This window comes from Vespa velutina, chromosome 9 (genome assembly GCF_912470025.1).
Source record: "Vespa velutina chromosome 9, iVesVel2.1, whole genome shotgun sequence".
In the NCBI taxonomy this organism is placed as follows: Eukaryota; Metazoa; Arthropoda; class Insecta; order Hymenoptera; family Vespidae; genus Vespa; species Vespa velutina.
Genome location: NC_062196.1, coordinates 807,337 through 833,187, shown reverse-complemented (window position 1 = coordinate 833,187; position 25,851 = coordinate 807,337). Strand labels below are relative to the sequence as shown.

At 30.8% G+C, this 25,851-nt stretch overlaps 1 protein-coding gene across 1 annotated transcript in view; it reads right to left on the bottom strand.

The window, feature by feature from the left end:
• Positions 1-25,851, bottom strand: part of LOC124951850 (zwei Ig domain protein zig-8-like) — a 294,625-nt gene that overhangs the window by 101,267 nt on the left and 167,507 nt on the right. The gene's annotated exons all lie outside the window — the stretch shown is intronic.

Below are 25,851 nucleotides of genomic sequence, written 5' to 3'. Positions count from 1 at the left end.
TGCGTGAGGTAAACCGATCGATAGTGAATAAAGAAATGGAAGGTTCTAACTTAATTGGTTATGTACATGTGCGAGATGCGTATGGTTATGGAAAAAAAGAAGAAATATATCTGGAATATTGAGAAAGAGAAAGAGAGAATGATAAAAGGCGGCAAGATGGAATGGCTAAGAGAGCTTTAAATTATGAGTCTTCAACGAAACAATGTACCAGCGAAACAAGCGAGAGCAACTTGCGAATAATGTAACAGCGAAACAACAAAAGGACCGGTGAGTCGCGAACACCGTGTAACATTGTTTCTTTCATACATTTTACATTTATTAAATATATTTTCAATATTTAATTAGTAGCCGAGCACAACATTGTTTTCTTTAGCATTGAGTTTGCCTATCAGTAGGGTAAAATTTAAAGTGCCATCAGTTTCCAATAACATTAATAGTATTTTTCCCTACATATATATATATTTTATTTTCTATATATATTGTTTCATATATATATATATATATATATTATTTTATAAAGTAGTAGTAATAAAAATTAAAATAGTAGTAATAAAAATTAAAGTGGCAATAATAAAAATTAAAAATAAAAAATAAATAATAGTAATAAGGTGATAGTTTCTTAGCTTACCGTGCACTATTATTTTGTACTTTGTTTATTCTTACATTGCGCTTACTTTGCGCTCATTTCGCGTATTTGTTTCAAGTCTCTAAGATTTTTAGTTTCCTATCATTCTGAATACATATGTCCATTAAATGAAAGACGTTGCTGTTAATAATGTGGAAAAGAATTGTTTCTTTGTAAATAAGAAATTCGTTTATTAATTATTAATTTTATAAATCAATCGCAAATTGATGTGAATTCTTTTTTGGCAAAGTAAGATGAATTCAATTCGTAAACATTTTTGTATAAAAATTATTTAAAACAAATTGTTAATTAATTATTAACAATATGTTGACAATATAGAGAAAATACTGCCCTTTAAAATGATAGTTGATTCAAGTCTGTACGATGTTTAGTTCCGAAGATATTCTTACTTAAATAAAATATATTTAGGTTGATCTACTGACCTATATAATTTAATTCAAATTGGCTTGGTGACATAATGACCTATATAAATTTCGAGCATTTATGCGGCTTTACTATTACTACTACTATTACTATTATTACTACAAATACCTTTTTCAAGGGTATTTTAATCTTCATTTATTTAAATATTCTAATAATATCGATATAATAAAATCAATTTTGTTAATAACTTTTAAAATTGTTTTTTCTTTTTTTTAGTAATAAGGACATAATTCTAATGAAATCATTTAAATTCGTATTATAATTATTTTTGAAAATTATTCAATATTAAAGTTAAATATTTATGTAAATTTTATTTTGTTTATTTAAAATAAGGAATAAAAAATCCATTAATAGTCGATAATATATGTACGTTATTGAATGATTGAAAATTCGATAGATTTTTCTTTTGTGATAAAGACTCTTCGCTTATTTTGCGCTTCTTTTACGCTTATCATACACAATTATAGCGTTTATGCATAATAATAGTGTAAAGTAAATTTAGAAATCATCACTCTCTTACTATTACTCTCACGACATTTTATTTCCAAATCAACATGATTTCTTAACAATATTTAAAATTAAAATATCTGCTGATTTTTTGATATACATAAATTAATATTTTTTTATATACAAATGTCGAGATCAATGCTATCCAAAATATATGATTCCATTTTAAAAAAATCACAGTTGATCTTCATATGTCCGTTACGAATCTACCTATAAAAAAAATTATTTCTGTTATATTGCCCATTCTATATAGTTGAACTTTTATAAGCAAAGCTTCGCTATATCTTTAAAAAGAATGAAGATATTCAAGGTAATCAAAGTTATTGTCCCATCATGTATATAACTATTGGAAATGATAACAAATAATTTATTTTAAAATATACAAAAATTACATTATTCATTGTTAATATTGTACATTACTAACCTAATATTTTGTTATTTATAATGAAGTATCTAATTTCTTATTATATTTCTATATTTAAATGATAATATGTAATAATATTTAATTATATTCAAAAATGTACATTTATGTAAATCTTTGTTTTTATATTTCAATGTATTAAATAAGCAATTAATAATGCACTTGTTCGTTAACAAGCTTGCAATATGTTTTCAATTAAAATACTATTTCCACGATACTACTTTATATTAAAAATATATTCGATAAATAATACTAAGTATCTTTTATATTTATGCATTCGAACTACGATTCGGTGTCAATTTAAAAAATGAAAGAGTTCACGCGTACGTCGAAACTTCAACTTTTAATTAAACTATCAAGAAAATGCAAGGACGTTCCTTTTTCACCTCGGTGAATCTGATTACATTATTTCTAATCGAAAGGAAAGACAAAGTTCATGACTTTTTTCATCGCAGAGTTCTTTGGAAAGAGACGACAGAACGGATGCTTTAACGTCTTTCGCGAGTTTCTTGTATTCTTTCGCGAGATTTCGTCCTTTGTATTCGTTCTACGTTTCAATGAGATTTCCAATGAATTAAACTCGTACCGATGCAGTACCTACTTCTGTTTGAATCGTTATCGTGCTAACGAGTTTAATGAATTTAACAGTACAAAAGATTCAATTTCAATTTATATTTCCTTTGCAGCGAAAATTATCCGCCAATTATTATTAATCTCTTTCTCTCTCTCTCTCTCTCTCTCTCTCTCTCTCTCTCTCTCTCTTTCTCTTTTTCTTTTAATTTTTTGCACAAATATCAGATTTAACGAACATAATATAAAATTTTTATAAAAATGAAAATAAATATCTATTGATCATTCGTCAAATGGATTTCAAAAGAAAATTCTTTAGAAACAAAGAGCTTTTGTGCAAGACTGATAACAGAAAGAGTTTAAGAATCCATAAGGTAAACGAGAGAAAGAACACGTTTACAACATTAAAGTATACGCTTTCATGCATTTGTAGTGAATCGTGTCTAAGAGATAAAACGTATCTACGTGCGGATTTACTAACGCGAAAGTACCAACTACTCGACATGTTATACGTATGCATGTATATAGATATCTACATATGTATGTATGTGTTCACGATGACTGAGGGGAAAGAAAAGCTTATACATATTCCATCGAGCAAACTTTTGACAAAATTTTGATTTTTGTTCGAGAGAAAGAGATCTTATCATGGATTTAAACTACCTTTTTACAATCCTCATTTGTATTGAAAATTATTAGATTAATGTTAGCATCAAAAGGAGGAATTATTCTTTTCTTTTCTTCGTTCTTATTATGTCGTAGAAAGAAAAATTACTCATAATCATGAAGAGAAGAAGAGTTACAAACAAAAATAATTCCTTATGTATTTTTTTTTATTTTTAGTCTTTGAAAATCCGTAGAATAGACGATTGTATCCTGTTAAACGTCGAAACTCGGTCATAAATATCAAAAAGTCGATTCTTACATTTCAACGTGAGACCATCCAGTATAAAAGTTCTTTGCCATGTCCCATCTTCGGCAATAAATTTTGAATTCGCCAGGTCCATGTTTTCATAGATCGAGACCATAAAGAATGCACGCTTCTTCGATCGCTTTGACTATTCTGGATTATACATTCTCATAAATTTTCAAGCTCGATGAACGCGTGCAGATTGAGAGAGATACGAATCGCGGTTCCTACCCAAGAGAAACATTCCGATTTTATACAATAATACACACACATACATACACAAACAGGAAGCTTACCTTCTTCGTCATGGTATCTACGATCTAATCTGTGTCTCTTTCAAAAGACTATTTTCAAATGCACGAATATAATTTTCTGTAAATATACTGAATTCTGTATATAGTATATATATATATTTATTTATTTATTATTTTATCTCATTAACAGATAAAAACACATATAAATTTTTTATTTTGCAATAAAATTTTTAATTTTCTGAAAATTTATATTATTTCCGATTATAATCGATATTCTATTAGTAATTTTATGAAAAGAAAATTCGTACTATAGCTGGTTAATTTTTTTAGATAATAGATTACTTTTAAGCATGTAATTATTCTTTTAATATTTTTAAATAATAAACATAAATTTTCTGAAAAATTCATGTCGACTTTGCAAAATGCATATGGACGTTTTAAGAATAAACGATAATTGATCGCGACTAATTCGGAAAATATAAAACGAATAACAAAATATAATTATGTATTCGATACGATTTATTAATAGCGAATATAACTATTGCTATTTTAAGAATATTTTTTTTTGTTCTAATAAATTTAATCTTTTATTTATACTTTGCATATATATATATATATATATATATATATATATATACAAATGTATTTAATTCTTATTTCATATAAATACATTAAGTAAGTATATTATTTTAATATAATGATGCATAAAGTTTTCTTACTTTGACAGTTGTAACTTAATCAATCAAAACGTACCTAACTTAGCTACTTAATTAACCTTCCCTAAAATTATGAAAGTGATAAATGAGGAGAATTATAACCTATATTATGTAAGAAAATATTAACAAAATATTTTACATATTATTCTGTTCATATTGGAATAACGTAGAAACGTTTCATCCGAATAAAAATTTCATGAAAGGAATGGAAATATTTAAAATTATAATTAATTTGTTGTGTGTTTCAATCATTTATCTGATCACTTGAGCTTAAGATTATTCTTTTATCTTTCATTCTTCACTCGTCCAGAAGCCATGATTAGCAAATAACGGACTTGGAGTATTTCCGAAAACGTTAATTACAATGAAATCGAGATAATTAACTTTTTTTTTTAAGTAGATACGATTCGTTTAATTTTGAGATAATCGTATATAATCACTTGTCACTGTGAATACTGCATTATTCACAGAAAGCGTATTAAAAGCAATCGTAAATTACTTTCGTCATTGCCTACGTTACGTCAGCAAAATCGTTGGATACATAGGCAAACTTTCGACGAGATTTCATGCCGAGTCACTAAACACGAATGATATTTACTCGGCTCTTACGCGGCAATCTCATTATTTGGAGGATTTCGTTTTACGACGATACCGGACGAACGCATTCGTGCTCTATACAATGTTTACATGTATATATAAATGTGCGTGTTTCTCTCTGTATGCGCGTGCGCGTGTGCGTATGCGTGTGCGTGTGCGTATGCGTATGCGTGTGTATCTATGGTAGTTAGTAAACGCATGGCTACGGATCCTGGTTAAATTCACTTCGCATGACAATCGTGAGTACTTAGGCGAAAAAACTTTGACTCATCTATCGCATTCTTTCCTTCTTATCATAACAAAATGTTCAAATTTTACCGCGCTTCTCGAATAATTCCAACACTTCAACGTTATAACGTTTATAATTTCGAAGTTATTTAAACGTGAATGCGACGCTTCTCTCTCTCTCTCTCTCTCTCTTTCTCTCTTTTTTTCTCTCTCTCTCTTTATCTCTCGCTCTCTTTCTTTTCCTTTCTCTACGTTGAAATTTATTTTCCACCGAAAAAATTTTTCATTTATTTAGAGTTTCTCATTTCTGTAAATATATCTTCTCTATTCCGCTTCTATATATCCGTCTGCTTTTTCGCGTTCTACCTGGTGTAAATAAACCGGAGGAAAAAGTTCACCTGTCTTTCATACCTTTGTTTTATTCATTTTGAAATTTATTAGAGAAAAGAAACGGTTAAAAATATGCATATACAGATACGTTTCGTTCTTCTTCGTAGTATGTTATAATAATTCAATGATATCCAATTTAAAAAAAGAATTCTTTAAGAAAGTCAAAGTCATCGAATCGTTGAATCGGTTGAAGCTTCGAAAAATTTTGGAAATATTCATCTGTATAATCGACATTGATTATGAACGATCAACTGTATTTAACTTTTTTCCTTTTTGAATCGTTTTAAAGCCGCAAGAAGAAACTATTATATAAAATAAGATTGATATTTCAAGTTGAAAAGTAAATAGTCGTTCAAAAGGGGAGGACGATCCACGAAGCAATTCGTTCTCATTCTCTCGGAGATAAGAAAAGCGTGTCGTGCTATCGGTCAACGCCGTTCCCGAGCTTTTATCAATGGGGAGATTGGGGGATGATGCATGACAAGGGGTGTTGGTAGGCAGTGGAGCAACGAGAGTCCCACCTACCAATAAATTCACCTGGCCGTTGCTGAGTATAAACGCTTGATCAATCGTTGCACGTGTTTACCGCGATAACACTTTGTAGGCTGGACGATGGGCTATAATGGAATTATCCTGGGGAGATAAATTTTGACAGTAGAGAGAGAGAGAGGGAGAGAGAGAGAGAGATACGGAAACACCTCCTAAATGCATATACTTCGTTTATTACATTTCCGTTGATGATTATGAGACAACGACGACAATGATTTGCCCTTTCATATTTGATAATATACATATAATACCAATACATATATTTCCTTCTGACGATTTTAAAGCACATCGCTTGGGTCCTATATTTATATCTATAACGCGCTTTGACACAAGCTACCCACATAGTGAAATATCCATGCCGATCGGCAAATTCCATTTCGAATCCTTTGTGAACACGAATATCGTGTACGTTATCTCTCTATCTCATTGCATTCACAAAACGTTTTCTCTCTTTGTTTCGGCAGAGTTGCGAAAAACAAAAAAAAAAGAAAAAAGAAAAAATAAAAATATAAAAAGAAAAAAAGTCGAAACAAAGAGTACGACGCGAAATGAGAGTCGACAACATGATATAACCAAATCTCATAAAAACAAGGGGAAAATTTTCTTCAATGCGATATTTGAGATATTTTTCAAGAATATACCGTCGATTCAGACGATATACAGATAGAAGAATTAAACTTAATTCGTATATCCAAGCTAGACACTATCGCTCGAAAATAAGATTTAAAGTAGTTAAAGAGAGAAGAAAGAGAGAGAGAGAGAGAGAGAGAGAGAGAGAGAGAGAGAGGAAGAAGAATAGGGAGATAGGAATAAATCATATTGTACTTGTTGTCAGAATGGTCGATACAAGTTTCTATCTCACAGATTTCATTAGACTCGATAGTATCTGTTCGCTGAATATTCGAAGAATACTCCAAAGTATTTCCACGCTTTGTTTCTTTCATTTCACGTTCCACAGACGTAAGTTCATCAGCAAGAGAATTTCATACGTTCAACACGTTTCCGACTACCATTCGATTCTTATGTAGAAACCGTAACTTTATCATCGGTTATTCGACTCGTTCCTTCATCTATACGCGATCACTGGCCTGTGAACGGGCTGCTTTACGAGAGTCTCTCCCCTTCCCCTCCCACGCTCCCGCCACTCTCTCTTCCTCTTTCTTTCTATCTTTCTTCTCCTTCTCCTCTCATCTCTATTCTCAGTACTCTATTCGAATGAACAAAATCAGTTGTTTATTTTTATGGATCTATATTTTGACACGCTTTATGCTTGGCTACGCCTTTATTGAACGTGTATATTTATTTGAAAGATGATTTAGAATTAGAGCGAAAATTTCGTAAAGTATTAAGAAGATTTATACGATGTTTATAAAAATATAACATTAACAAAAGAATAGAATATATTATTGTTATATTTATGGGATAGGTTTATGATCTTAAAATTTATCATTGATTATTTAAATTATTATTATTAACAGATGTATAAAAATAATATGTTTATGCGATAAAATATTTTATATAAATGAAATGAAAAGATTTTGTGAGATAGTAAATATTTGAAAATTTTGGTTGATTGTTTTACCATGCCATATGTATGTGGTAATATACAATACCAAACGTATTATATACGATAATGTATAATTTTAATGTTTTCTATATAAAAATCATTTCCCGTATAATTCATAATATTATCAGAGATTTATCAGATTAAATATTTTCGAAGGAGAATATTTATATATTATATTTATGTATTTATGAGCGCATGGAAGGGCAACTTTACCAGAGAAATTTTGTAACGGAATTGAAATTATGCCGTTGCCAAACGTGTCGTTGTTCTCGTAGCGGGCGCACGCGCATTGTTCGTTCGATCCGTAAATTTGAGTTTATTAGCGAGCGTGACGTTTGTTCGCAAATAGAATTCCAGGTTACCGTACGATTCGGGACATCGGGCCTTTCAATGACGGAAGGTGAAACGCGAATACGCCTGTTGATTTCATCAGCGTCAATTGCGTCAATTCGAACGGAACATAGTCGACAAAATTCGATGTCGAAAACGAGTGAGAATGGGTGTTACTTCCAGTAAATCGACCAACTTTTTTTTCTCTCTCTCTGAGAGAATTTTCTCCAAGAAAAATGGGGTGTCATTTCCAAGAATATTTTTTCATCATCACTTTATGTTGCTCTTGAATTCGAACAAGGTGTTCTTCTTCTTTTTTTTTTTTTATTCTTATGTACTCTGTAGATGCGTGTTGTTTTTTATTTTATTTTTCAAGTTATAAGTATGATAGAGAACCACTGCTACCGGAGTTGGCTCGCTTGATCTCACCAGAATGGAATTTAATCCTCCATCCCAAAGAAGATATTAACTTTTCTATCCTTCATTTTTTACTCCGTACAGAAGCAGATGAATATGCCCGTCTCTTTTCCGACCAATGATCTCGTCATCTTTTTTTTATCTTCTTTTCTTCTTTCACCTTCTTTTCTTCTTCCACCTTCTTTATTTTCTTCTTTGTTTTCAACAAATCCCTGAACGATGGTTAAAATTTCAAACTATATTGAAAAACGTTAAGGAAACGACGAAAATATGTATTTTGACGTTATTAATCACTCGTTCTTTAATAAATAACTCAAGACATGATGATAGTAGCTCGAATATAGAAATATCAGCAAGTAGAAACGATAATTCCGTACAAAATAGAACATAACGTTATACAAAAGATATAGAAGAATGTTCACACTAAAAATGTTCGAATACTTTTGAAGATTGAATTAATTATTTTTGTACTAGGCAAAACGCGTTTCAAAGTAACAAGTAAATAAAAATCAGCGTGTTTTATGAAATATTTTACGAATTAAAAAAAACAAATTTTATATTTTCTACAGCAACAATGAAAAATGCAAAATAAATTTTATTATATATAATTCTGAATGCTTATTTTAAATTCGACAGACTTATTTTCTCTGTACCTATATTTTTTATTACTTTGCTCGTAATTCAATTTTAAAAAGTGACTGAATATTTTTATGACTGTGTATATGTTCTATATATATATATATATATATATATATATATATATATATATATATATATATATATATATATATATATATGTACGCTTTTATAAATATATATATGGAGGTAAGGTGCACATATGTAGGTAGAACGATCGAACGATCGTCCTTATTGCTCAGGCGATTATGAAATTTCACGTCCGTGGCTTTTATGGCAAGTATATTAAGGAAGTCGATTAACTCGCAGGAATTTCTTTGTGCATGCATCCTCCGTTAATGGAGCAGGTAAAAGGTTAGAACAGGGTGAAGGAGAGAGAAAGGATGGTGACAAGGTGGTATATGCTCAAAGCCATTCACCGAACGAGACACGTCTGAGGATGGAATTGCATTTGTTCTTTGATCGACGTAATTTACTTTGGCTTTAGGTGATTCTTTTTGTATCGAAGTGACAGATTAAATTTCACAATTATTATTTCCCTCTCTCTCTCTCTCTCTCTCTCTCTCTCTCTCTCTCTCTATCTATCTATTTATCTCTCTATTTCTTTTTCGTTTTTTTTTACTTTAGAGTTTCAAACAGATATTCAATCTAAATTACTTATCCTCGTTATATATACTCTTTATATGTATATGTGTGTGTGTGCGTACGTGTGCGCGTCCATTTATACAAATATATCTTTTTCTCTTTCATTCGTTTCGATAATATTTAATATTAAAAGGTGATCGATAATTTTTCAATACTATATGTAGTTTAGTTTAATCATATTCAATTATATTTTTATAATGAATTGATAATTTTGTCTATGTTAATATTATCACATGACGGCAAAAGATCAAATTTTTTAATTACACAGATATATAAAATCAACGGATAGTTAAGAACTTTTAAAATGTTATTATGGTAATTGAGAGTTCTTGATAGTAACATGTATATAATGATTTATCATGTCGTACTTACTTCTTTGTAATACTTGAAGTTAAAAATTTGTGTTAATGAGCTTTACACTGATACGTAATCGAATGATAAAATGAATTATGTGTAATTTAAATCTAAAGAGTTGATAATCCCACGTGATTTATTTTTTTAATAATTGTATAACTAAAAATAAAAAAATAATAAGAAAGAAAAGAGAATAAAACAGAACCAAACGGGACAAAAACATAACAAATTGAAATTATAATTACGTTGGTGCGTTTGTTCGATGACCAGTCGAAAAATGTAAGCAGATGATTCAATCATGAAATTGTATTGTTGTAACCAAACGGGTTACATGAGAAATGAAATTTAATTCTGATGTTAAAACTAAACATACAACTTTTCCGAAAAGAATTTTATTGGCTCGCATGATTTCAACACTTCTGAAACTTTTACGATCTTCGTTTTATATCATGTCGAAAGCTATAAGCTTTGGTATTCAATTTTTTTAAAAGATCGAATAAAGATTATTCTTTTTTAAAGATCGATCATTAGAACTTTAATAATCCTGTTTATACTTTCGTTATATAAATATCATTTTAAATTACCGTAAAAAAATCGAAATAATTCAACATGTTACATAAGTTCAAACTAGTTTAATTTGATTTTACTCTTTTACTACGCTTTGCTATACTTTCTTTGCATTCTTTCTTTTTTATAAGATCGAACGCAATCACGTTTTACCTTCTCGAAATTCCATCAGCTAGGGAACGTTCATTACGACTAGTTCAGAACTTTAGGAAGTTTATGTCTCTGAGAAGTTTTCAAGCTTAGGTACCGACCTAGATATATCTCAAAGACTTTGACACCATTATTTTAAAATAATGTGTTCGGCCGAATTCAAAGTTATATAAATATGTTATACAGGGACGTATGTAAGTAAAAAGTTATATCTATGTACTTTATATATATAAATATATATATAATGTTTTAAATCTATAATATTAATATCGAAAAGAATTTCGTTAATCGTTCAAATTAATCAATTGATTTGATTATTATCAGATTCTGTAACAATCTTTTAATTTGTAAAATGAACAAATAAATAATTTGTATGAAAAGAAGAAGAGAAGAGAAAATTTTGCAATACTTTTTATAATTTTAACTTCTTCATTTTTTTAATTGTCATGCCATATAAAGAATGTCAATCAAGCCGAAATTAAGCTCAGGTTTCGTTATAATAACATATAGTTATACGTTTTAATCTTTTACAAAACTCGACTTTTGTTATGATAAATCTTATTTTTCTCTTCTTCATATGTTATTTCTCTTTTCTTTCATTTTATCTTTTATACATCAACATTCTATTTTCTTTAAAAACATTATTTCAAGCTACATATCATACTTAGTTACGTTTGGCGTTTCTCCAATTGTCAAGTAAATCGTTCCAAGGATATATTCATATTCCTTGTCCATCATTCGAAATGTACTTCGAATGCTATCATTTTTCATTCTTATATAAACCGACTACGACATATATAAGCGTTCTATTTTTTTTTCTTCTTACAATGATGAACGTATACTCTCGCTACGGGTATTCTTTTATAAAAAACGTACGCAGGTTGACAGAAGACCCCTTGACTTACGAATGCATGAAAATACGTAGCCCTTTTTTACGTAATCCATGTAAAAAAGGGACGAAAGGAGAAGGATGTGATGAAACGACACGGTAAAATAAACATAAGCTATTTTCTCAAAAAAGACACGTTTATATTCCACTGTCTTATCTTTTAGTATTCTTTTATATAATATTGTAATATATTGAGAAAACTCGAAATATTATTCCTATTCAATAAAATTATATTATAGATTAGAACGTTCATTTTATTCTTCTTTTTATTTATAATAATATAATAATATCTTGGATAAAGACGAAATATTCAATTAAATAAAATTAGAGATTAGAAAAATATCATTTTCTTTTTCTTTTTATATTTTCATTTTCAACATTTTACACAAGATGTTTTCTTATTCTTCGAGGTAATAAAAAATCTATTTGTGGCTCCAACGTGATTTCTAAATCCAAATTTACAATCGTCCTTTACTTCTTTCAGGGAAAGCCTCCTTCCTGTTATTTACATGGAGCAATTCGTCGCAAAGGAATTTCTCCGGAGACTTTCGAGGTGGTAGGATTACTTAATATTGTAACAGGCACGTTGTAGCATTGTAACATTTCTCTTGTCTTCTCTTTTCCTCTTTCTTCCTTTTTTTTTTTTTTTTTTATTCCTCCTGTACTACTCACATACGTACACGTGTCGATTCCAACTATTTCAAATACTTTTTCCAATAATTAAAAACTATTCTTATGTACGTATATAGAAATATGTTTGCAAATATTGAATTTCCTTTGAATATTAAATGTTGTTATAATCATTTCATATAAACAAATTGGAAACATGTAACACATTGAAATTAATTGTAGAATATATCATTAACACATCGCGATAGTAATGTTGCACGTAAACGAAACGTCATTTGAAAATTATTGAAAAGATAAATAATCCATAATTATACAATACATTTATGTAATTTCAATCATATTTGAATATTATGTGAGGGAATTGTAATAATGTTCTAATCGCATTTTACTCGATAAATGATTTGATGAAATACTGAAACTTCGTTTAATAAAAATGTGAAATATTTCAAATTCCTTATATGAAATCTCACTTTTTGGCATGAGATGTGTCTAAGTTAATCGAAGATCTGCGATCTCGTATAACTTCATTTCCGCGTTGCCTTTGCTTTCATCGGCGCGTAAAGTTTACCCTCGTGAATTATTAATGCAATTCGCTCGTATGCAGTGTTAACTGGAGGTAAAGGGCTAGCCAATAACTATACTATACTATCTAATTCACTATTAAACTCAATCGAATCCTTGAAGAAATCGATGTATAGTCAATAATAGTATAATCGTATAGTTTTAACAAATTCTAATAATTTTTCTCTTTAAGTAAGCAGACTTTTCATTAAGAAAGAAGAATCAAAGAAAGGAATAACATGAAAGAATTTTTAATTCTTTTCGTTTAATTACATAGTTTGCACATTTTAATTACCACGATTCATCGATTTCTGGATATCCATGAAACGATTATTTTAACGTTCGATTGTTAATTAAAAAAAAAAAACGGAGAAGAAAAAAATATTGTCAGATAACGTCACGGCTGATAATTTCACGAACGATTCTCGAAATAGCTTTCATTTTGCCCATACGATTCCTTCGTTTCTTATTTGGCACGAACTTCTCGTTGCTTCATCCAATGTAATCACATTTAAATCGACGATCGAAACGATTGGAAACCGTTCGAGAATCGTGAATTTCTCTTTCGTGAAAGATAAGATTAAAGGAAGAAACATAGACGTATAATAAAATAAAAAGAAAGAACGAAAGGAAACCTTATAAATTTTACAAAAAAAAAAAAAAAAAAAAAAAAAAAAAAAAAGATTTAAAAAAAACTAAAAAGAGAATTAAAAAAAATAAAAGAAAGAAAAAAGGGAAAGAAAAAAGAAAGGAAGAAAAAAAACAAGAACGAATATTGTTACGTTAACTAAATATCACGTGACACATTATAGATCGAGTGCAATAAAGAAAATGGCGATGATACAATGAACTGCTCAAGCTAGTCAAAATTTTCTTCGATCATCCGAGAGAACCCTTTCACTCCTCTCATGAGAATCCATTCTAATATTTTCTATGTTGAAAGCATGGAATTTATTGCGGTTCTACTTTCACGCTCTTTCACTATATTCGCTGTAGCGTGAAAACTACCGCATACCTCTTCTTCTTCTTCTTCTTCTTCTTCTTCTTTTTCTTCTTTTTCTTTTTCTTTTTCTTTTTCTTTTTCTTTTTCCTACGTTTGTATAAATGGAAAACATTTGCAAAATGGATTGCCATAAGCGGACTTTACGTGGTACGCCTCGAAATAACCTACGACATAGTTTTCTCTCCTCAACGGCCATTTTACAGCTAGAATAGTATAAGCATATATCCAATACACATTCGAATGATAAAAAGAGAAAAGAAAAAAAAGAAGGAAAAAAAAAGAAAAATCATATAAAACGAATTATTTGTTAATAACGATAATTGTTTGACATTATATTTCATTATTTAATCATTGACGTAAAATAACGAGAATATATTATCTATGTATTTGCCAACGTACGAAAATAATTTTATTTAATTTTAAAATAATTTAAAAATAATTTTATCGAAGGTTAAAGAATCGATACATATTTAATCATATTATATTTTCGTTAAATATTTATAATGTTTATTGAAAATTAAGATTCATTGTTATATTAATTATGTTATAAAATTTAATCGATATCGAAGCGCGCGATAAATCAAAAAGTTTTAGATCTTTCGAAAAACGTGGATAACGCAATTATTAAATAACAAAATTTAAAAGAATGCTCGCTACGTGAGATCATCGAATTATCAGGTCGAATTCGTAATATCGATTTTTTCATCGGATACTGAAATACTTTTTAGAATAAGAGCTTTCGTATGCACCGAGCGCGAGTATATTAAAGATTTCGATCTTGAACGGAGACAATAGTCTATCGATGCGGAGTCTTCGTGCATAAAACTGAACGATATCGTTTCCTCTTTCCCGTTTCTCTTAGAGAGATCTGAGTTATTCTTATCGGATATATACATTCGTACTTAAGAAGTGAACATGAATTTTATAAAATTTATCATCGGCAGAAAGAATTTATTCATTGATACTTGTCGAATAATTTCTAACGATAGATACAAATCGAGAACAATGTTATCGGAAAATTGTTCGCTGTAATTATCGAATTGACATTTTTTTTCTTTTTCTATTATTTATTCTGAATATCTCAAACTACTAATGTTCTTTCTTGCTTTCTTAGAAGGTATAGAACACAAAAAAAGTGATGCTTTCGTTAGCTTTCGCGTGACAATTCGAGAAGAAAGCTCGGAGAACCAACGGAAAATAAGTCTGCCTTTAAGTGATTAAAAGAGCTATCAATCCAAAGAGAACGTATTGGTTTTCCGCTTCTGCTACTACTAGAGGAAGATAAAATCGAAAGAAATAGTAAAGTGCCTCTTGGAAAGTACGTTTCGACTTATCAAGATACTATCGTAATCAAGTAAGACGACCTACTGTCGATAATAGAAATTTTTTAATCGGGAAAGGAAAGAGTCAATTAATACGAGATTGAAATGTAAAAATCGGTTTTGTAAATGTGCTGATTTGAAAAAGCTGATTTTTCTCGGAAAAATAAAAGTGATATTCTTCGCTTCCATACTTCCTACATTATCTCTTAACCTTTATATCATAGGATATCTACAATATACAATGAAGCACAAGTGTCATATATATATATACACATATATGCCGAAATTTTGGAACAATATATTTATCGTCCATATATTTCTGTCTAGATGTATTGTTCATCTATTCATGTTCTCTCTAGATATATTATCGTTAATTTTTATGATATTAAAGTAAGTGTATAAGCCGAATAAATGAATAAAAGATTATCTTGAAAAAAGGATGTATTACATTACGAAAAAAACATTCCTCTTATGATTTTGGCATTATCTCTTATACACTCTTATAAAAATAGATTCTTATTTACTTTGTAATTATTCTCTCTCTCTCTCTCTCCCTCTCTCTCTCTCTCTCTCTTTCTCTCTCTTGCTTTGGTTCTCTGCAGAATGTAATGTTTTACCGGAAATTTTTCATTGACTGTTTAACAAGAAAATAAGCAACGGGACGCTCATAAAGTACACGCGTAACCAACAGTAATTTCAGCAGTTTTCGTGGTTCTATTACTCTATAAAAAGTGTATAGCCCTTAGGCAAAGTTTCTTTCTTGTATCACGGACAACGCGATAAAACTCGTATAACCATTCCGATTACAATTCTCTTCAACGAGAAGCTAACTAGTCTCCTACTAGGAACGATAAGCGAGGAACTATATAAGAGCGAATTAACATGAAAAATGAGAGCGAACGAGCTTGTGAGCCAAAAGTAAAGAGGGGTGGGCGGGCGCAGACTTGTACATTAAAATACCAATAAAACAACTCGACGTTTCTTTCCATTTTTCTTTTTATTTCTTTTTCTTTATTTCTTATGTTCTCATTTTTAATACAATGAACGTGACGTTATATGAGAAAAAAAAAATATCATCGTATTTGTTCGTTCGTCCGAGAATGTATTTCAACGGCGTCAAAAACATCTACTCTAATTAAAGAAAGTTTCTTTGAATGAAAGAAAAAGAGGAAGAGAAGGAGAAAGAAGAAGAAAAAGAAGAACTACAATAACAAAAAGACGGATAAAAAATTGAAGTCCTTTATTGTTAAATTAAATACATACGAATGACAAAATAAAAGTCTAGACGAAGCTCGTTATTCTTTTCATTTTAATAATGATACACTATGATTAAAATAATTCCAAGTAAAAGGGATTACGAGAGGAAAGGAACGAACATTGTTTTCAAAGAAAGGATAAAACGGATAGAGGAATACATTGGTATCATCTTATGATGAACTTTGGATTGTGACAAACATAAATGTATTATTGCCGATGTAACGCAGGCAGGTTTACTCATGATCAGTTTTAATTATGTAAAAAATATTTCCAATTTTTCTCTTCTCGCTCGCTCGATTCCTTTAACATATTATCAATACGTTAATAACTTTAGCAAATGTTAAACGTTCGTTCTCTCTCTTTCTCTCTATCTCTCTCTCTCTCCCTCTCTCTCTCTCTCTCTCTTTCTCTCTCTCTCGAACATATCTTATCTATTCATCTATATTGTATTATCCATCATTTTGTCAAAAAATTGAATTATGAAATTAGAAATGGAATAGGTTAAATGATTTTTTAAATATTTTCTATATTTCTCCTTTTCTAAAATTTAACGATAAATCTAAATCTAAATCTAGATATTAGAAATAATATAGCATAGGGAAAGGTCAAAGACTAAAATCGTCCAGATTTAGCCATCGCTTGATTTTAGTAAAGTTATTACGTAGTATATATATTTTTAAAGCATCGTGAACATTCAAAATCCGATTAGTCGATGAACGAGCGAGACATTACCAAATACTCGCTACATTAAAGAGATAATTATGCGGAAGGTACGGCGTTGCCATTCGTTCATTGCCCCGTCGGTTGCAACTTGTAATTACGAACTTGTAATCGATGTTAATGGCCATCACTTCGAACGTATATCCGGTTAACGAAGTGCTTCAATGGCGGTCGAACCTTCACTCACCATTAAACTCGTTATTCTAATATCACTCGATTACATTACTAGATAAATATTCGTAATATGCATAAACTAAGGAACCGATGTGCTAGAAATTTTGTTCTTTACTCTATATATAGAGGAGTTTTGAGAGCAAATGAAAGTAGAATTAACCTCTTTCCAAGCGAAATTTCAGAAAATCGAGAATCGAGAACGACGCAATTTGCCGTCACTATCGGTGTGTTCTCTGGCTTTCCTCATAAAAGTCTTGTCGTAGAGCTCGCGAAAATGAGAAGACCGTAGGAGTTAACGGATAGGAGGGGAAAAGGAGGAACAACGTCGGAAATTACGACGGCGAGGGTGGCTCCAGTCGGATGTCGAGTGGAAGAGAAAGAGTAAAAACGGAAAGGAGAGAAGAGAAGAAAAGAAAACGTCGAGAGGAAACGTATTACGTATGAACGAGGACCAGCCGTTTACCGAGAGAAATAATTCAAAAAGAGTTCAGAGAATGAGAGAGTGAGAGTGAGATAGAAAGAGACCTCCTTTTATTCACAAGAGTCATCTTATCTTTCCTTCTACTGTCTTCTTGACTTCTTTAATAAATAGTATGTTTAGTAAGTATGTACGGACGACATCATGGTGAGTAGTATTATCCTCTTAAGCTCTTCAACCGAAGATCCCTAAAAGTTGACCAGATAAGAGTAATGGATGATATCTTTTTTCACCCTTTGAACGATGAGATACTAAATAAAATAACGAAGAAGATAACCTCGTGAGTCAATCATATCCTTAATTGAGCCAGGCTAACTATTATTGACATAAATCAATATTCTGTTTACGGATTATATCTAGTAGATTAGTGGGACCCTCCGACAGTCGACCACGTTGCCGTTGCAGGAGATAGGTCGAGGTTGCCTGCCTTCAAGGATTTATATGTTCCTTTCTCTTCCATTTTTTTCTTTTTTCTTTTTTCATCCTCTTTATCCTGAAATTTTTTCTTTTGCCTTCATTCTTTTCTTTTTTTCTTTTCTTATTTTTTTTTTTCTTTCTGTTTCCTTTTTTCTTTTTTCATCACTTTTCTCTCTTTCACTCTTGGAATTAATTTCACTATTACTAAAGTAAAATTTTCATCTCTACTTTTTCTTCGTCTTATTCTTTTTCTTCTTCTTTTTCTTGGTTTTCTTCCTTTCAGAAAATTCACATTTTTAAAGATAATCTTATCCGGTAGACATCACAAGCCGACACGAGTAACGTCCTATTTTAACTTTCTACGTTATATTTCGTACTACGTCTTGCAACGAGCTCTCTTCCCTTTGATCATTTGTCACTAAGAGGGGAGACGAAGAAAAGAGGGAAGGTAGAGGGAAAAGGTGGGAAGAGAGAGAGAGAGAGAGAGAGAGAGAGAGAGAGAGAGAGATTACTTGACTTCGTAGATCGCTACGTCGTTCCAAGTAAGTGCACCAACGAATACATTTCTACGAGAATACGAAGATGTAAGTTTGACTTCTCGAACTATACATACATATACACATACATACATACATACATACATACATACATACATACATAAATACATATATATACACACACACACATGTCTGTGTATGTAGAGTTAGAAAAATATTCTAATGCTTTTTGAAATCAAATAACTTTTGTTTGTTAGACTTTTGGAATGACATTATCAAAGAAGGAGTATTTTCTATTTCTTTTTCTTTTCTTTATCGCAGTTATAAAAAAAAAAAAAAAAATGAAAAGATATTCAATGTTTCATTAACTTTTTCATTTTAAAAAGTTTCTACAATTTTTTAAATTGTTCAAAAATAATTCCTCTATTTATCCGATCAAAGATTTAAAAACGAATCAAGATGAACGTTCGAATACATTAAAGTAATTTCGATCGTTGCAACGAGTCACGATCTCGTAATATTTTCGAAATAACGACCTTACTCCTCGTAATATTTCTCTCGACATCTCTTATACATACATATATACATACATACATACATAAGTACCTATATGTACGTGAAAGGTCTTACGAATTTACGCACGTCATGATCTTATAATCTAGAAACAAAGTGCCTCCCCCGTAGCATCTAATAGAACTCGATAGCGTCACGGAAAGATTTTTGATGTAGGAGATTTAGCATGGCGATGGCTTTGGCATTCGTATGTCGATTTCTTTGATATTCCAAGTGGATTGGTAATGCCGATCAAAGAGAAAGAAAGAGAAAGGGAAAGAGAAAGAAAAAAAGAGAAAGAGAAAGAGAAATAGAAAGAGAGATAGAGAAAGAAAGAGACAAGTTTGAAAGACAACCGCGAGCGACGTTTCAATGTTATGGGGAAGTCTGTCGAAGAAAGGAAGGGTAGTAGGTGCATACCATGCTTATGTCTTCGACATTGAAAAGGGATCAGGAGAAAGACCAAGCAAGAGAGAGAGAGAGAGAGAGAGAGGGAAAGGGAGAGAGAGAAAGCATAAGAAAGTCGTCGTGCGAGTAACGGATGTGCATCGAAAATCGATTCGAAACGACGTCGAATGCTTTCTACCTTTTCATGAGAGAAGAGGATATTATTGCGGTTGTTTCGTCCTTCCTCGGGCACTGTAGTACGTCGGAAAACAGAGAACGCAGGTGCGGTGTAGAGAAATAGATGTCTTTTGATAGGATAACATTTCCTAATCGTGTGCATCAAACAAAGGGAAGTCACCATTAGGTGGATCGTTAAATATTCGAGTTTATCGAACGGAATACTGCTTATCGCCGTTGTACACCATCTTTTCTTATTGCACGAGAGAGAGAGAGAGAAAGCAAACTGAGTAACTTCGCAAAACGTACAACGAACGATAAAGTTCCTAACGATGAAAAAGGAAGAGAGAAAAGTAAGCTTGAGAAGAAAAAGAGATACTTTTTGTATGAAATCGCATTCGAGAATGTACTGTGAAAGAGAGAGAGAGAGAGAGAGAGAGAGAGAGAGAGAGAGAGAGAGAGAGAGAGAGAGAGAGAGAAAAAGAGAGAGAGAGAGAGACAGAAAGAGTAAGAGAAAAAAAGATAGCGAAGAAACCGATACTGAGACTCGTTTCAAGATAATGCGACTTCTCTTACACGCAAAGTCGAGAGCAAGCTGGCTGAGCGATATTTTCTTGGACAGCATAAAAGGGATCGTCGTACTTTACGTGAACGTCTTTTGTTTCAGTTGAACAACTATGGTAGTAATAACCGACGATATTTGTACATAGAGAAGGACATTTAATATTTTATCTATATAATTTCGTTTGAGATACGCTATTAATAATAATTAATACGTATTTTGATAAATGATTTTTTTGATAAATTTCTTTATTGACACAATAATATAAAGATTTCTGACAATTAGTATTGAAATAAACGTTTAAACATTGTTCTTGAATAAAATATTTGTCGACTTTTATTCTAATTTATTCTTATCACTTTGCAAATGGACGTGTCTTTTCCACGTTTAAAAACGTGTAGCGAAGAAATCCAATTTTTTAATATGATAGTCAACTTGATAATTTACGAATATTATTGATTTGAAGAAACTTGACTTGGTAAATAAAAAATTGACTAATTAAATTTAATTTTATTTGTCACTTTTGTAAAAATAAAAAAAAATATCACTTTCAACATTTGTTCTTTTTCAAACTATGATCACTGTTTTCCGTCTGCAAAGTGTTAATCATTACAATGGTACTTCTCCTACGTAGAAAATAATATTAATTTTCGATAAATATTTATCTATTTGCAAGCTACATAATAAAATTACATTAAATTTAATTAAATAAAAAAATAAAGAAAAATCCAACGCGTAGCTTTTAAAAGTTAATCGCCGAGTTATTTCGATGTACATTAGAAAAATGTTTGTGCGCGTAGTCATGGAATAGCGAACGTTTTCGTTTAAAAAAGAAAACATCAATTCTTGCGGGTGGCGACTACGACGGTAGTAGTTTTAGAGGGGAAAACTTTCGAATTACAGATAATAAATGTTCGGTAAAAAAAGGAAGAACGGTGTAAGAGTTAAAGGAGTGAGTAAAGGGTGGGGGGGGGGGGGGGGGGAAAGAGGGTTTAGCGATCAAACATCCAACAGCGTTGCGATTCGTGTAGCGATGATAAAACTTTTACAAGGCAATAATCTTTGGGGAATAAAACGGACGAGTTTTGTCCCTGTCTATTTTACGATGCGCGCACTCTAAGTACTTTATGTAATATTTCACGAAACGCTTTCACGTCGTGCCATCTTTCTCCTACAACATAGACCACCCACCTTTTCTCTCTCTCTCTTTCTCTCTCTCTCTCTCTCTCTCTCTCTCTTTTTCTATCTTTATCTCTCTCTATATCTCTTTTCGATCATTTGTCACGTCTCGAATTCACTCTCCGTTTACTTTGTAACTCGAAACATTTTACTTGAATATTACGCAAATGCAATTCGCAAAGATTCGAATCTGTAGGCTACCGTATATAACTTCGGACTTCATTTATAATAAATAAATACAACGTATTTGATTTATGTAAACCATGGAAAAAAATATTACTACATAATCGAAATTCGAATAACCCCTTTTATCCAATGAACGAAGTGTTCTGAATTTATGAATAAAGTAATAAAAATTGATCGTTCGTTTTGAAAATTTCCAATATGAGTCTTATATCGAATCGTATTAGACAAATCCAATAAATTCATTTAGTAAATCTCGTCTATCTCTATGACATATAAAATACAAAGATTTCTAGTTATTGTTATTATGTTGTGAGAATTGATCGCCAATTTAAAAGTTTAATATTTAGATATTATATATTTAGAGCTCCGTCGTATAACTCAATATAAAAATATATCTCTATCAGGTTTCCCATATGAGGTTTCTCAAATGTCTCCAGGAAAACATTTTCATGAAAAATAAATCACTCATAGATATTTTATGTTTATAGCTATCGCATAATCGATTATAAAACATAATCAAACTTCACATACATAATCTTATCAATCAATATTTAATAATTTATCGTGGGAACGATCAACGTTTATCGATGCAGATTTTATTGCAATAATCTATCGTAGTTAAAATGTCAAGATCATTCAAGCCGTTGAATTTGACGTTTAGACAGAACTGCACCAAGAAACAAGATCGGATTTAGCTATAGAATCTGTAAAGTCAGTGAGCGAACAAGCGAGTGAATGTACGCGAAACAGCTTGGTTATTGTTAGTATTAACGCTCTCATTATGCGAAATACGCTAGACCGCATTCTGGAAGCTAATAACGTTGGTTCTCATGGGAGAGAGATGGTAGTTGCAATTTGCACTAAGGTGAACATAACGTCCGGCATAAGTTAAAATCTCATTAATTCATCTTTTGCCATAAGTTGAAATTTTTCATTTCTATCTCTTTTCTTCTTTCTCTTCGATCGCTTTCTTTTAATGCATTTGCTGTAAATTAGCTGTAAACATTTGTTGTAAACTCTATTAATTATTTAATTATCTCCGAATTTTTCTATAATTTGTACATTCAAAATATTTAAATACGGTATTGCTTAGTTTGTATTATGAAATATTGTCTATACAGAATATAAAATATCTAACATGCACGTTTTGAGTAACTTTTAAACTTCTGCATTTTATGAAAAAATCATTATATATTCTAAAGTAAGATAGCTTTTAGTTAACTTATATACGTTGATAAGTACTATTAATTATAAATATTGTCTAAATTTTCGATTTTCATCTTAATAAATTTTATTATAAAACAATATCTTTTTAAAATCATGCAACTTATCTATATATATAATACAAAATTTTATCGACAAATTAGTAATTTAAGTATACACGCGTTAAATCATTTGTTATAATACAAAATCAATCTAATATCTGAAACTTGCACAATGAGTTTGTAATTGTAAAATTTCATTTCGATATCAAATACATATATAGTTAAATACATATATTATTTGAAGTACTTAGTCAAATACATATATTATTTGACTAAGTACTTCAATTTATCACGATCGTCTCGAGATATCATAAAGATCGGAAAACTTCGTTATATTCGTAAAAAAGAGGATAAAGAGAGAAAAGAGGATGAAAAAAAAAAAAATAGAAAAAGAAAAAAGAGGAAAAGCAAAAATAGTCCTACAACGAGAGGAAATAGGAACTCTGGAGTGTGGGAGGAAAACGAAGTGTAGTGGGAGAAGTTGATCGATGGCATCGAGATTAATCCGATTTCCGCAGTGACTGTCCGATTATTTCCAATAATCCGCAGCACGCGTGTAACGAAGCATGCTTTTCAAACGTACAGGATTTGTACACACGTCGTTAATGAAGGATTCGCGTGTAGGCTAACCTGCAAACTGAAACTTCCCTTACTTCCATCCTTAAACATCGAAATTTAATGACTTAACCGAAGGGTGAGAGAGTTCTATGAAGGGAGAGAGGAGAGGCACATGTACCCGGATTAGGTTGTTCTTAGGAACCAATAATTTTCTTCTAAATGCTTGGCTTAAAGATAATGTCTATGGTAGGAACCATATATTTGTTAATTAATCCTAGATAAGACATAGTATTTTCCCTTCATGGAATATATTTAATCATAGACAAAGCCGTGCTACAATTTAGCAAAATATTTTCTTGTTGCTTCGTATAAAAGTAGAAAAAAAGAATAGAATATTAAAGAAATGTAAAATATAATTTGCGAAAGATTTCCAATCTGAAGTACGTTTAATCGAACGTTTTCGATTCAAATTATGGGAAATTAAAAAATGTATCGTACGTCCATTAATTTAAATGACCATAATAAATCCAAAATAAATTATACTTTATAATATTTCTTCAAATTTTTAATGACCTATATCTATTGATCAATTCTTTCTAAATTTTTGCATCGTATTGTATGCGTTTCACAAATTCTCATTTTTTTTATATATATATTTATAATAGTTACAGTTTAGAATATAGGTTTTCTTTCGGTAAAAAACTCCGGCTAACATATAAAGACCACAAAGATATATTATACATAGGTAGTTGTACTTGATTTCTAGTTTCCAGGGAAAATTCGAAGTTCAAAGTGTTCGACTTTCGATGCGTACATGCAAGATGATGCAAGCTTATACCATCGCATATAAATTCCTCCGTAAGCTTGTTGAAAGCAACGCGGTTTTCTCTCTCTCTCTCTCTCTCTCTCTCTCTCTCTCCCTCTCTTTCTCCTTCTCTCTCTAGTTCTCTCTTGTTCTATACAGCACAGAGCAACCAAACAGTTCAGTCAATAACCGCAAAATGCGACCGTGCAATCAACTATTCCGGACTTTAATGAAAATTATTCAGATCGATATGCATGCTATCGAAGGGAATTGTAATAACTTTTCATGGAATCTCAAGATTAGAAATATATTGTATTTAACTCCAGTAAAGTTTGGTTTATTATTTTTTTATGAATTTTCGTTGTTTTTAATCATAATGTGACTCTCGACGACGGCTAAGCTAAATGTGAAATATCATGTAGAATATTATATATTTTTAAATATTTAGATTCGTTCTATTTATCTTTCATCGATTATTAAAGATTTGAATAAAAATTTCAAGATTGTTTTAAAAGTTGCTAACGAAATAGATAGTAAAAATAAATGCACGAAAATAATTACGTCGTTGTAATTCTTAAATCTCGATTTAATATCGGATAATATAATTCTCGTGATAACGAAGAAGAGTATTTTCGCTTAATTTTAATTTAATTAACAATTAATTAAATTAAAAGGCAGTTGACGTTTTTTGACATATTTATGACGATATTTTTGGAATCGATCTGGCTTCTATTTCACTCAAAGTCGAACATAGTCGAGAAGATTCATCGAAGAAAATAAATCAAAAGAAGGAGACATAATACGCACACATACATACATACACGCACGAAAGTAATACATCTCTATATAGATACTATATATATATATAAGAATGCAATTCACTTCCTCACGATCTGGACTTACCAGTTTTGATGTTCGAAACTCGATAAGTAGAACAAAGATTATGGCCGTAGAATTCGCACGAGACATTTCGACTTCGATCGAAAGTTTACGTATTTTCGCTCACAGGGAAAAGCTTGATCGGTGAAACTTCACGTTCCTCAATGTGGAAAGATGAAGTAAAGAAGAAAAAGGGAATAAGAAATAAATAAAGAAAGAAAGAAAGAGAGAAAAAGAGAGAGAAAGAGAGAGAAAGAGAGAAAGAGAGAGAGAGAGAGAGAGAGAGAGAAAGAAGGAAACAGAGAGAAAGAGAAAGAAGAGGGAAAAGAATTTGATTACGCCGTTCGTACTTCAAAGTTTACTGCCCGTAACGCGAAACGTAAGAAAGTAGCCGAGAGATCGCCGTCTGTAAAAATTTCAACGCGGAGATTTCCATCGTGTGCTTGAGAAAAGGAGATAGAAAAGGAGAAGGAGAA